The sequence below is a fragment of the Prionailurus viverrinus genome, chromosome B1, assembly GCF_022837055.1.
Source record: "Prionailurus viverrinus isolate Anna chromosome B1, UM_Priviv_1.0, whole genome shotgun sequence".
Lineage (NCBI taxonomy): Eukaryota > Metazoa > Chordata > Mammalia > Carnivora > Felidae > Prionailurus > Prionailurus viverrinus.
This window is the reverse complement of record NC_062564.1, coordinates 148,311,617-148,325,631: the sequence shown is the minus strand read 5'-3', so window position 1 is coordinate 148,325,631 and position 14,015 is coordinate 148,311,617.

The following is a 14,015-nucleotide window of genomic DNA, read 5'->3' as shown; positions in this document are numbered from 1 at the left end:
AATATAAAACTCCTAGAAGAAACAGGAAAATCTTCATGACACAGGTCTTGACAATAATTTAGTAGATATGATACCACAAGCATAGGCAACAAAAAAGCAAAATTAGACAACTGGATCTACATCAAATTAAAAAGCTTTTGTGAACTAAAGGAAATAATCAATGAAGCAAAAAGGCAACCTGCAGAATGTTTTCAATATCTATAATAAGGGATTAATTTCTAAAATATATAAGGAACTCCAAAACTCAAAAGCAAAAAATCTAATAACTCAATTTAGCAAATGGTCTAAAGACTTGACTAGACATTTCTCCAAAGAAGATGTACAAATGGCCAACAGTTAAATGACAAGACGTTCCACATCACTAGCTATCAGAAAAATGTAAGTCAAAACCACTATAAGCTATCACATCACATCTATTAGGATGGCCATTATAAAAAAGTAAAAGACACCAAGTGTTCATAAAAATGTGGAGAAATTGGAGTATTATACACTATTGGTGGGAATGCAAATGGTACAACCACTATGAAAAACAGTATGGAGTCCCTCAGGAAGATCTAAAAATAAAACTGCTAAAGGATGCAGCAATCCCACTTATGGGTATTTATCCCAATAATTGAAATCAAGGCCTCAAAGAAATATAAGCACTCCCAAATTCACTGAATCACTATTCACAATAGCCAAGATATGGACACAAACTGCCACCCAACAGATGAATGGATAAAGAAAATGTGGTGTATGTACAATAGAATATTATCAGCCTTAAAAAAGGAAATCCTACAGTATGAGACAACATGGAAGAACTTTGAGAAAATTATGCTGAGTGAAATCAGCCAGACACAGAAGGACAAAACTGCATAATTCACCTTATATGAGATATCTAGAACTTATAGATAATATATATAAATACAGATAAATTGAAGTTGACAGAGACTGGGGGAAGGAGGAAAGAAGAGTTGCTAATCAGCAGGTGTAAAGATTCAGAAGTGCAAAATGAGTAAGTTTTAAGATCCGATGTACAACATAGTAGATAACACAGCTGTATTGTACACTTAAAAATATGTTAAGAGGGTAGATGATATATTAAGCGTTCATAAATAAGTAAATCCATACATAAATATAAAAATAGGCAGTTTTAAATGTGGTAAAGAATAGTTTAACAGCAAGATAATAAAAAATTTTTGGTGTGCCAGACAATTCTCTTAGTATTTTCCACACACCAACTCCTTTATGCCTCACAACGCCAGGATGACATTCTATTATTGTCATTCTTTTTAAAGATGAGCATTATGAAACTGAGAATGATTAAATAAATTAAACAATTATTAAAGTGCTGGGAGAGGAGAAACTGAGATTCAGCCAAAAAGTTCAAAGCAGGATTCTGGTTCTTAATCAGTACTACACGGGGCCTCTCAGGAGACAACAGAGATTCAAACTGAGAGCAACCAGTAAAAAGATTTTGTTTAAGACAACAATGTCAAAGAAGACTTCTCGGGAACGATGCAGAAGAAGAGATTACAATGACCTGTGATAGTTGTTGACTACTCACACACATTGCATCAAGAGGTCAGTAACAAATGATCATTTCATTTACTGGATTCCAATTAGATGGTTCTATATTTCCCTCATTGTCCTTTCCAACAAATTTAGACGACAGGATTGGCTACATGAGCGGTTCATGTTCTCTCTTCTTATTTGCTGGAGTTCATTCTTCCATCCCTCTAGCCCTAACCTACTCCTACCCCTACCCCCACCCCTAACCCTAACCCTATCCATAACCCTAACCTAACCTAACCTTAACCCTAACCTAACCCTAACCTAATCCTAACCATAACCCTAACCCTCTCACAGAAGTGGTCATGTTAACCCTTAGACAGTCTCACAGCACCCCCCAGCAGGGATATTAAGAAATTGAAAGGTGGACTTAAACTATAATTCCCAAATTTATGTGAGTGGCATGGTTCCAAGAAAATATACAAAATGTCTTCCTGATCTAGGCTGCTGAGAGATGAGGTAGGGGGGAAGCAAACTCACATTTCCTTGACTTCACACTTCCGCTGAAGGGCAGCTAGGGCCATGCTGCTCGCACTCATTTTGTATGGAGTGGTGCTCACCCCACAGGATGCTGGCTGCAGACCTAGGGTTAAGAACAAGATAAATGAGGCAGCAACAAACTGGGTAGCTCAAACAAGCAATTGTGTCCCTCAGAAAGAAATCATTTAAAATTGGAATTATCGGACTTTGAATTAGTTTGGGTCTAAAAGGGAAAGGAATGTCTGCACAGAAGCTCGAGACGTACTATTTCTCTCTTGAGGTCGACAATTTTAAGATTAGTTGGGGCAATACAAGTAGACTTTAATACTTCTCATTTGTTCTGTCCAATAAATATTTGTTTGGCATTTGCTGTGTGAGGAGACCTCTCTTTGAGGGGCTCACAGTCTAATGGGGGAAGACAGATCTGAGCACACACTGCAGTAATAGATATTATCTTAGCTCTAAGTAATACCATTTCATCTGGGCTAAAGGCGGCTAGGAAAGCTTTCTGTCTTTGCTTTTAATTCCAGAAAGTAAGCATGAGTTCCGGACTCCCTCATGCACAAGTCGGCTAGTATATATTTGTATATATGCATCTAAATATAGATCTTGAAAATTTGCTTGACTATCTCTAAGCCTGTTGCCACTATTACAGTCCTTATGTTTACCCACCTTCCTAAACACCTTCTTCTATAATACCCCTCACCCCACCTTCCTAATTACCATACTCTGTCTCTGATTTGTTAGAATTCCTACGAAAGGGAATTTTCTGATAACTAAACCCCTTTCCAACGTATGTTCAGAGATTCTCTTCATCAATAACCTTTGTTTTATTAGTGGCTTTGCTTTAAGTTTTCCTTAATTTCAAGATTCTGAAGTGGTTCAAAGTGGTCAGGTTGTTGGCTCTCTGTGTGCTCCTGGCCTTAAAAGAGAGTGCTGTGTTTACTTTTCCCAGCAGCTTGAGACCTGTTATCTTTGTGATGTTGATTCTGCTAAGAGAAACTTGGTATACTTTTCCGATTACTCATTCTAGCCCATTGTTTCTGATTTCTAGAGTTCCCTTCCAAGCATCAGTGATCACGTGTGGCAAGACAATGAGGATATCTACATGGTGTGTTACTCAGATTCACCCCCGTTGGAGTCTGCTTGAGACGTGACAAGGTGAGAGGACTCAGAGGGTCTGTTCCTTCCCTTGAGTGCACAGACTCCATATATAGGTGACTCTCATAGATGTCATGTCCCTTTACTTCATGATGATCATTCTTGCTTTGTGTTGCAAATTATCCCTAAGCCCTCCACAAATGCCCCCCCAAATCTAGGTAATACTATCTATGATTGCCCCTAATCACTGTTTACTTCATTTGCATGTGGTTTTCTCATCAGGAAGCCATTACAATGAGAGTTGATGCTAGGGCTGGAGTGACTCAGGCTTGAACACGGGCAGGACAGTCTTTTTTTTTTTTTTTTTAAACGTTTACTTATTTTTGAGAGACAGAGAGAGACAGAGTACAAGAAGCGGAGGGGCAGAGAGAGAGGGAGACACAGAAACTGAAGCAGGCTCCAGGCTCCAAGCTCTCATCACAGAGCCCGATGAGGGACTCGAAATCATGAACTGTTAGATCATGACCTGAGCCAAAGTAGGATGGCTTAACCGACTGAACCACCCAGGTGCCCCCGCCGCAGGACAGTTTTGATGGACATTTAACTCAGGCTGGACTCTTCTTGGCTACTCTATTGTGATTAAAGGTTACAAATGATTCTTCCCAATTTCTCTCTTTGTTTATCTCTCTCTATTCCTGAGTTCTGGATGGCTGGCACAGTGCCTCCTGGATTTAGTAATCAACTCTTTCTATGGCTGACGTTGATACATTTCTACTTCTTCTATAGCATAGATGCCCCCTCTGACGTTTTCTTCACAGAAAATTGTGGGGAGTCTGTGATTTACTCTAGCATTTACTCTCTATTGTTACCCTCAACTGTAATAGAATCGAGACTCTGAATAAATGCCATGTTTTTAATATAGCCAAACACTGACACTTTAATCACTTAAGGCTGTTTCCTTGAAATTTTTAAATAACTAAACCTGTAACACATTTAAATCATTTGACTCTGCTGAGAAGTGCACAGGAAAGCCCTGGACAAGGAGTTAGAGGCTTGGATTTGAAATCCACTTCTGGCAATCATTGCCTGTAGCTTTGGAAATTTGGACATGTTTCTTAAACTCTTTGAACCATGCTAGGATCATCTGTAAAGGTAAATAACAAAACCTGCATCACAGAAACTGTATGTGTTGGAAATGAATGGGAAATATATGTGCAGGGTACCTTAGTCGATGATATTGCAGCTAATATATTCAGGCAGTTGAATGCATGGAACTTGTTGTTACACCAGGGTTTGATTCCTGCCAATGCCATTCAATGGTTAGGTGACCTTGAGGTAGGTGTTTTTTTTTTTTTTAAGTTTATTTATTCATTTTGAGAGAGTGAGAGGGGAGAGGAAGCATTAGGAGGGGAGGGGCAGAGAGAGAGGGAGAGAGAGTATCCTAAGCAGGCTCCACGCTGACCACACAGAGCCCAACACCAGACTTGATCCCAAGAACCGTGAGATCATGACCTGACCTGAAACTAAGAGAGTTGGATGCTGAACTGACTGGGCCACCCAGGTGCCCTGAGAGAACTATTTATCTTCCTTCTGCTTCAGTGTTCTCATGTATTAAATGGGAATAAGATTTCCTGTGCGCTAGGGCTGTTGTATGGATTCAATCAGATGATGAAAGTGCTTATATTTAGCACAGTGCCCACCAATTTAGTAAATGCTCAATAAATGTTAGCTGTGTTAATGAGATAAGTTATCTCACATCTACCATTAACAGTAGTTCAATAAATGTAGTTACACCTAAATTTCACAAAAAGAAGCTTCTCTGAGAAAAAAAAAGATTCTTTTGAAACACAAACAGGAGGCACTGTGAACGATCTGACCAGGAAAAAGCACTCAATTAGGCAGCCTAGCCCATGATCATGAATCATTTTACAAGGAACTTCCACAAATCTTAGAAAAATCAGCATTGAGAGAGAGTCATAGAGGTTTGCTTGCTTTTGCTCTTGCACTAGGATGAAACCAGAGACGCATCTTGTGGCTGGTGTTCCAATATTTGTGAAATACTTGCTGTTGTATAGCATGTGGGTCTTTGAAAAAGTTTCAAATGTATTTATCAAAATATATCTTTATTTCACATGGGTGGCAAGCATCAGGGTATGCTATTTTCCTTGGCAAAGACAGACTTAACAACAAAGTTATTTTTCCATAAATGACCTGAGGAAAGGCTGATATGGAATTTGCTCCAAATGAAATACCATGGTATACAGGTAATGTTTTTACAGAATTATCTGAATGTAGATTTTTTTTCTTTTCTTGGAACATGTGAATATTATTTTCCTCTATTAGAATGCTTGCGAAGTGAGTAAATGCCATGTAAAAAAAAAAATTCCAAAACTCTACTTGGAACAGTCTGAAAGCAGGTGGAAGTTTTAAAAAACCTCTTTTTTTTTTTTTAACCTTAACGCTTTTCATTTTCTTGTCACGGGATAGCTAATGTGTAATTGTAGTTAAGAGACGACTTTAATCCCAGAATTTTGTTCATGAAAAACCATTGTGAAAGTTAATATCCCTGCTGTTTTTATAGACACTACTTGTTGGTTGCACTCACAGGGAATAAATCGGTCTTGCAGTAGCATAGCGGGTCTGTCCTCTGCACCCTTTGTCTTCCCAACCCCAGTCCTGTGGGCAAAAGCTCCCATTCAGGAGTTTCTGGTAAATACTTAACACCCTGCGTTCAGGAAAATTAAAAAAAGTATTGGGTTGTGGTGTATGCTGATTTCTATTGTGTAAACATTCCCACCATGGCTGACTTCAAGCCAATGCCCCTAAAGCTGGGAAGAGCTGCACAGTCCACGCCCAGTGAGCTAGAGCTGGCCCAACCCACATCACCGCTCCTACTCCTTACCCAACATGGACTCTGATGGGACCGACATTAGCGACACGAATGAATAAGACAGAGTAGACAAACGGATGAGACAGAGCCAATCTTTGTGTGACTGGCTACATATATTACAAAACTGTTCAAGTGGTGGTTTAGAAGCGTAATAATTCACACTTGTTTTTTCTATAATTACCATGAATTTTATTCAAGAATTTTTTTTTTTAAAAATTTTTTTTTTTCAACGTTTATTTATTTTTGGGACAGAGAGAGACAGAGCATGAACGGGGGAGGGGCAGAGAGAGAGAGGGAGACACAGAATCGGAAACAGGCTCCAGGCTCTGAGCCATCAGCCCAGAGCCCGACGCGGGGCTCGAACTCACGGACCGCGAGATCGTGACCTGGCTGAAGTCGGACGCTTAACCGACTGCGCCACCCAGGCGCCCCGTATTCAAGAATTTTTAAAAGTTCCTAATAATGCTGGGGCGCCTGGGTGGCTCAGTCGGTTGAGCGCCTGACTTCGGCGCGGGTCATTATCTCGCAGTCTGTGAGTTCAAGCCCCACGTCGGGCTCTGTGCTAACAGCTCAGAGCCTGGAGCCTCCTTCAGATTCTGTGTCTCCTTCTCTCTGTGCCCCCACCCCTCCACTCCCTGTCTCTGTCTCTCTCAAAAATAAACATTAAAAAAAAATAAAAAAAATAAAAGTTCCTAATAATGCTTATGGATTAAAGTCCTATGATTTCTATGGCTTTTGGATCCCTCTGTCCCTTGAAAATTATCACTTAAGTGGGCCAAATGATCCATACTATGGACATATTAATTTTTCATTAAGATGGAAATATACAAATACAAAACACCCACAAGTAATAACCTCAGACCCCAACCTGAGTTGAAGACATAGAGACCTAGAGAAATAATGGATAGAGATAACTACATTGTTTTCAAAAACCAAAACCAAAACCAAAAATCCCTTCTCCCAATACTGTACACATTATCTTAGAACCATCTGTTTCCATGGATGCTCTGATAGCTATATGATTCTTCTGGTGTCAGAAGTTGGGATTTTGATTCCAAAAATGTCCACAAATACCTCTTGCACATTTTTATTTATTAAAGAAGCCTCCACAAAGGTCTGAATGGTGAGGCACTGTTGCATTGTTCTTCAGAGTCATGGCTGAGTCTGCACTGTGGCTCAGCATCTCCAAGCTCTGTGACCTTGGCTTAAGTATTTAACTTAAAAAAAATTGTTTTTTACGTGTATTTATTTTTGAGAGAGAGAGGGAGCGAACGCAAGTGGGAAAGGGACACAGGGAGAGGGAGACATAGAATCCGAAGCAGGCTCCAGCCTCTGTGCTGACAGCACAGAACGCAACACGGGGCTGGAACCCACGAACTGTGAGATCATGACCTGATGCTTAAGCACCAAGTCAGATGCTTAACCGACTGAGCCACCCAGGGGCCCTGGTAAGTATTTAACTTTAAGAATCCGTTGCCTTACATGTCAAATGAGAATATCTATATCCTAGGATGTTATTATGTTTTCATCTGCCCTGCAACCATGCCAGCACTTTTTCTGAAAATTTCCCTTTCCTACCTGTCATGTATGTGACTGTCCTAGAAATTGCCAAAGTGGTAAATAAGGGTGAGTTTTCCCACTCTTCAGCCCATTCAGATACCTGTACTAGGGCTTTCCCTTTTCTACCACTGCTGTATTTGGGGAGTCCAGTTTCCTATGTTCTGTTTTGGGGTACTTATGAGTGTCCTGGACTGATGGTAAAGATAGTGCCCACAAGAGGCTTTGCAGAGTTTTGGGCACAGATGGATGCCCATATGCTGGGTAATACATTGCTGAAGTAGAGGCAGCTGATACAACCATTCTCTACCCAATAGCGATGACAACCACTGACATGGCTTTTCTGTAAGCACAAGGAAAGTCCATTATCTTGGCTTCCACTCTGCTTCCTAGAGCTGGCCACTTTATGATGCTTGGCCATAATTTCATGCTAACTTTTCCCTCTCATCCCTAATTCCCCTGTGATCCTCCTGGCCTGGGGATTCTGTCTTCTTCTGAAGTCTTGGCTCCACCATTCCCTTTATTCTTTCTCTCTCTCAGCCCAGGTAACCCTCAACCATCTCCATTCCAAATGTATGAGTTGGTGTTTTAATCTTTGTAATGTAAACTCTTTGGCCCACTTTCTTCAGGGACTTCCTTTTGAGTCTCAAGAAATTAGTTAGGAAGCACAAAAAACAAAACAAAACAAAATCCAACCAACCAACAACAATTAAGCCAAACCTACAAATGAATGTCAGTGTATTTTTTCTTTAAAAAATTTTTTTTTCAAAGTTTATTTATTTTTGAGAGAGAGAGATAGAGACAGAGTGTGAGTGGGGGAGGGGCAGAAAGCGAAGGAGACCCAGAATCCAAGCAGGCTCCAGACTCTGAGCTATCAGCACAGAGCCTGATGTGGGGCTCGAACTCACAAACTGTGAGATCATGACCTGAGCCGAAGTTGGACACTTAACCAACTGAGCCACCCAGGCACCCCTGTATTTTTTCTTTTTACTTTTCTTGTAGAAAAATGCTAAAGCTTCTGGATTCCTCTAACTGGGAGAAGGATGTAAGTGTATGAAAGAAAGTAAAATAAAAAAGATTGACATTTCAGACATGACCTACTGAACACTGTTGATGTGGTGTTAGGCATCTGAATAAATCTTGGCTGATAGTGTCCTTTCCAGGAATATTAGAATTGCAACTCAGAAAGAATAGCCTTTCTTTGGAATTAAAAATTTAGGATGTAAAACTTGAGAATTATTAGCAGTCTTGTTTTCTGTCATAGATACATAGGGACCAGAGGAAATCCATTTATAGACCAAAATAGAAGAATGTGGGAGACTTGCAAAGAGAACAGAGATGATGGACCCAGTGAGGAACTTGATAGCACTTCTAGAAACTGGTGCCTGTGATTTCAGAGTTCTAACTATGTTCTCATTTTACTGGGTGTTACAAGTTGGGTTTCTGTCATTTGGGACCCAGAGCCCTATTACAAATATCCATTTTGTGGGGTTTCTGTGCAATTTAGACACAGTAAGTAAGCTCTTTTGATTTCTCAGTAACTGGCACTTAATAAGCCCATGGGATGTTGTTGTTATTGTTTAAAACAATTCACTTTTGCCATCCGAATTGTGGTATCAAGATTTCCTAGTCACTGCCCATGCTTGTTCAAGACAAAATGGTTTACTTACTTACCATCCATTCTATCCAAGTTTAGGTTAAGAAATTCTTCCTGTTATTTTTCAGCATTACAAACCCTTAGGAACTATTACCTACTTAGGGCAGCGTCTGGCGCATAGAAAGCAGTGAATTCATTTGGGATATAATATAGGAATAACTGATTAATTTATGTGATTTAAGAACAAGCAAACTAAAATATCACTCCTAACTGTTGCCATGTATATTGAAATCAAAGTTTAGTGTTAATGAAAAAAATTCTTTCATTTCCTTGAAAATGTCTGATAAAACTTGTATTGAACAAACGATACTTTGGTTTTGTACTAATTCAGAGAACTGACCTACTCCTGAAAACTTGGAATTATTTAATTAAAATCCACAAAAGGTTATCACGTGCTGAACTTGTCTTAACCTAATGAAGGAAGATCAGCTTTACTAGGAATAACAGGTGCAGAATATCACCATTTAACAAAGTTTGCCCTATATCTTTTACTAACACATTATGTATTTAAACTTCCTTGTTTGCAGATTTTAAGAGATATTTCAAAAATGACCTGTGTTGTGCATTTGTTGTGTGATTTATGGTAAGGAGAGGATCATTTTCTAGGAAACCATGTTAATATTAACCTCGACTATTTGAGAGAAATGTTGACCTAGCCAAGGTAGTTTCCTTATGATTTACCTGGCTTGACATTCCATTATGATTCCACCTAATACTATAGAAGGAACACATTATTTATCAGCAAGTTTTGTATATTATTTTAGTGTTCCAATGTGGACATAAATATCTCTAAAGAGACTTAGACCTTGGCTTTTGTACTTCCTTTAAAACCATTCCTCTCAACTGTTATTCTTCCCAGTGAGGCCTTGTTTGTCTTTCTTTTGGAGAAGAGAATGTCAGGGTGTTACCTAATGAAAGCCTTCAAGAATAAATTATATAAACACAAGGAAAAAACTGTGCTCGGTCTTATCTGAAGACAGATGGAGAAGATCCAGAGTTTAAATTATGGAATGAAAGAATAAAGACTGGCTTAAAAGCAGTGAAAGTTTGTTTTGTGATGCTTTTGTTTGCCATGGATGCCTTCGAGAAACTGCTGAAAACTGAGTCCACTCCCTAGAGAAATCTGTACATCAATACATAGAAAATTCGTGACATTTCTGAGTTCACAAACACGCTGAAACTCTTCTATGAATTCTGTGTTAAAAACATTTGCTCTAAGGAACAAGTTCCAGGTTATAAAGACTGTTTAATACTTAACGAAGTTGTGTTCACAAAGCTTTGTTCAAACAGGAAATATGGCCTTTGTTGTTTTCCTTTGGAACTTAATATCTGTAGCCACACTAAAGTCACTCTCTGCTCTGAGTCTTTGAAAGATATGCTTTTTGTGAAATGCATATCTCACATTCATATTACAAATGCATTCATATTACAAATACTGAAACTGACGGAAGCATCTGCTCTGTCTGAAATAGCACCTGCTATAATGGGACTTGCATCATAATTTGGGGGGGGGATGAATTTGTACAGAGGTGACTACATAGGTTTGGATGGAAACTTAAATTTAGGCCTGTTAATCATAAAGAGTCAATGCACTGACATTTTCTAAGTATTATCCTCGAATACCATAAATAAAATGTGAATTATTGTTTCACATGAACTAGTAAATCGAGAACACAAAAGTGGCCTGGGGAAATTTGTTGCTATTTTATGGCCAGAAGACCTCTATGGGTGGTCATGAGTTTGTACATGGTTTCCAAGAATGTTAATCCACAGGGGCAGCTCAGCCCCTCCAACAATATGTATTTTTAAAAACGTGAATGAACATCATGGTAAACAAAGGATATTTGATGTTTTCCTTCACTAGTGTATGCTTAGAACAAAAGCACATTATGTAAATATATATATATATAGATAGATAGATAGATGCAGATATAGATATATATGATATATATGATAATATAAATATGCATAAGGTGCTTCTGGCATAGATACTAGCAATAAATAGTTACCTTTGATGATACACACTAAAATTTAAGAAGCCCAATTACTTTATTATGAGATCATTAGATCCAATTCCCTCCTCTTTGATTACCATCATTATAAAACACCATTATCTCTCTCACTGTCATCTTCCAGTCAGTGTTCTTATTTAAACACATCCATCCAAAGAATTTTAACCCAGTGTCTCCTACTTTAACTTGAAAAGCACACAATACATGCCCTTTAGATTCATGCCTGAGATGCTACACGCAACTGTTTGCTTTTGGTTCTCAGATCAGAGAAGACTGATATTTTCACGTGAATTTTCATATTTTCATGTGAATTTTTCATGTGAAGCCCAGAGTAAAGACATGTATGTATGACTTGTACTACATGTAAACATAAAAATAAAAATGTCTGAAAAATATGCTTATGCTTACCATCTGTATTATTTAAATACGTATTTAAATAAAGTGCAATCCACTATTAACATTTAGTATTCTTTCTATTTTATTTTAGTCTCTTGCATAAAAAATGCTGTTCCCCAAATTGATTTCCCAACCCATGAAGAATGAAAACAGTTTAAAAGCTCCTACTGAAAGTTAAAGTTTCTCAAAATTTGGTGTGTAAAAGAAAACCTCAAGGAGCTCTTTCAGAATGCAGATTATTAGGTCCTCTTTCAGAGATTCCAATTCACTAGTGCAGTCCAAACATCCACAATATTTCAGAAGCTTCCAAGGTTATTCTGAGGCAGATTTTGAGATGTAGTTTCTATCTAGTAATCCATGTCCTATTCTTCGATTAAACTAGATCAGCTAAAAATTATACACTGGCACTAGGCTGTGTTGGCTGACTGCAGGGTTACTTTTATGGACGCAAGCTTTGGTGTCCTACCCTCAGTCCTATCCTTCACTGAAGGATGCAAGAAAAAATTTAATATTGCACTTTCGTAAGCATGTCATTAAGACAAAAGTCTTCATAGCATAGCAGGGTTGCCTATGGAAAGCCTAAAGTAAAATTATTTTCAATACTATACATGTAGGAAGGCTTCACTTCCCTTAAAGACTTGCTATTTATCTCTCTGTCCCAAAAATGAATAAACGTTGAAAAAAAAATTTAAAAAAAAGACTTGCTATTTTCTCTTATTATCAAGAGAATCTCATAACTGACTATTTTGTGTCATGACAGCCAAGACTTTGTTCTGTTTTAACTCTCATATTCCTAGCACCTAGAACAATGGTTGGCTCATAGGAGAAACTAACAAAATAAATATTTGTTGAATTGAATTAAATTGAATAGAATTGAATGCTTCCCTTTCACATTGGCTTCCAATGATATCGGAGACAAATTCATAACTCAATCTCGACCTATGTATTTGCACATTTACTACCTTTGTACTTTTTGGCAATCTATGCCTATTTGTGTCCTTCTGGGCTTTATGTGGTAAACTTATTTACGTGGCAGTTTCTATATAAACATCACCAACAACTATTATGTTGTATAATATTATGTATAATACATAATATTTTGAACTTATTTTCATGTGTATAACCTTTTCTCCTCATAAGAAGTTAATACAAAAAAAAATGGTTTTCCTGATTTATCCAATTCAGACTAATACTTCTGCCTATATGACTACTCACACATAGTCCTTGCCATATGCAGGGGTTGGCAAATACCAACCATGGGCCAGTTCCTGTTTTTGTGTGGCCCATGAGCCATACAAAACATGTTTAACTGATTAAAAAACATTCAAGGAAGACTAATATCTTATGCCATGTGGAAAGTCTAAGACTTACTTCAGGGTTCATAGCTACAGTTTTATTGGAGCAAGACCACACCCATTTGTTTACATACTGTCTATGGCTTCTTCCAAGCTATAATGGTAGGGGGGACTAGTTGCTACAGAGGCCAGATACCATATGTGTGACCTGCAAAACCCAAGATATTTACATCTGGAACTTTATGGAAAACTTCGCCAACCCCTGCATTTTACCTCCTGCTTCAACCAACCTACTTCTTCCTGGGAAAATGTTGACTTGCAAAAGAGGAGCTGCAGGTATGGTGGCTGTCTGTAAATGAGAATACTTACCCTGATTTTAGATAAGCTTCGTAAAGAAATCTCTGCTCAAGTGTAAATTCATTCTGCTGGGGTTTTTTAAATTTTTAAATTCTATTCCTTTCTGTTCAATGTATTGTGCTGGCCAAAATTTAAGCAATTTCACATTCTTCAGTTAATAGCCATCGTTCAAATACATTGACATTCCTTTTAATCTTAGTGGGTCTATGCTTTAGTATTTTCTCTAGGGATGGTCTAGTTTCTATAACTTGACCTAATGTGTAAAGATAATCATGTTATCCTCTGAGCTACACATCGTTCCCAGTCTATCCTTCACATCAGATCTATGGAGAGCACAGAGGCTGGGAGGGTCTGAATAGGGTTATCAGTCTTGAAACATAGAGTTTCTGTTCTTTTGACCCTTTTAATATAGTCTCAACCTCATCATAGGAGGGAGGGAAAGAGGGATGGGGAGTAGAAAGAGGGAGTGAGACTAAAGAAAAAGGTGGAGACGGTTAGAGAGAGCTGAACAAGTGATACCCAACTCGTCTTCATTAACTCCTATCGAAGTTTGGAGCTCTGGCTTTTACATGTGGAAATAAACTGTGTAAAGTAGTATTTACTCAAGGTCACAATCCCTGCTGCTCCTGAGTTCTTGGTTTCTACAGGCTACGCCTCTGCTATGTGTGTCTGTCATGAAACTCATAATGCTCTCAAGCCTTCAGGAGGGGCTAAGGACT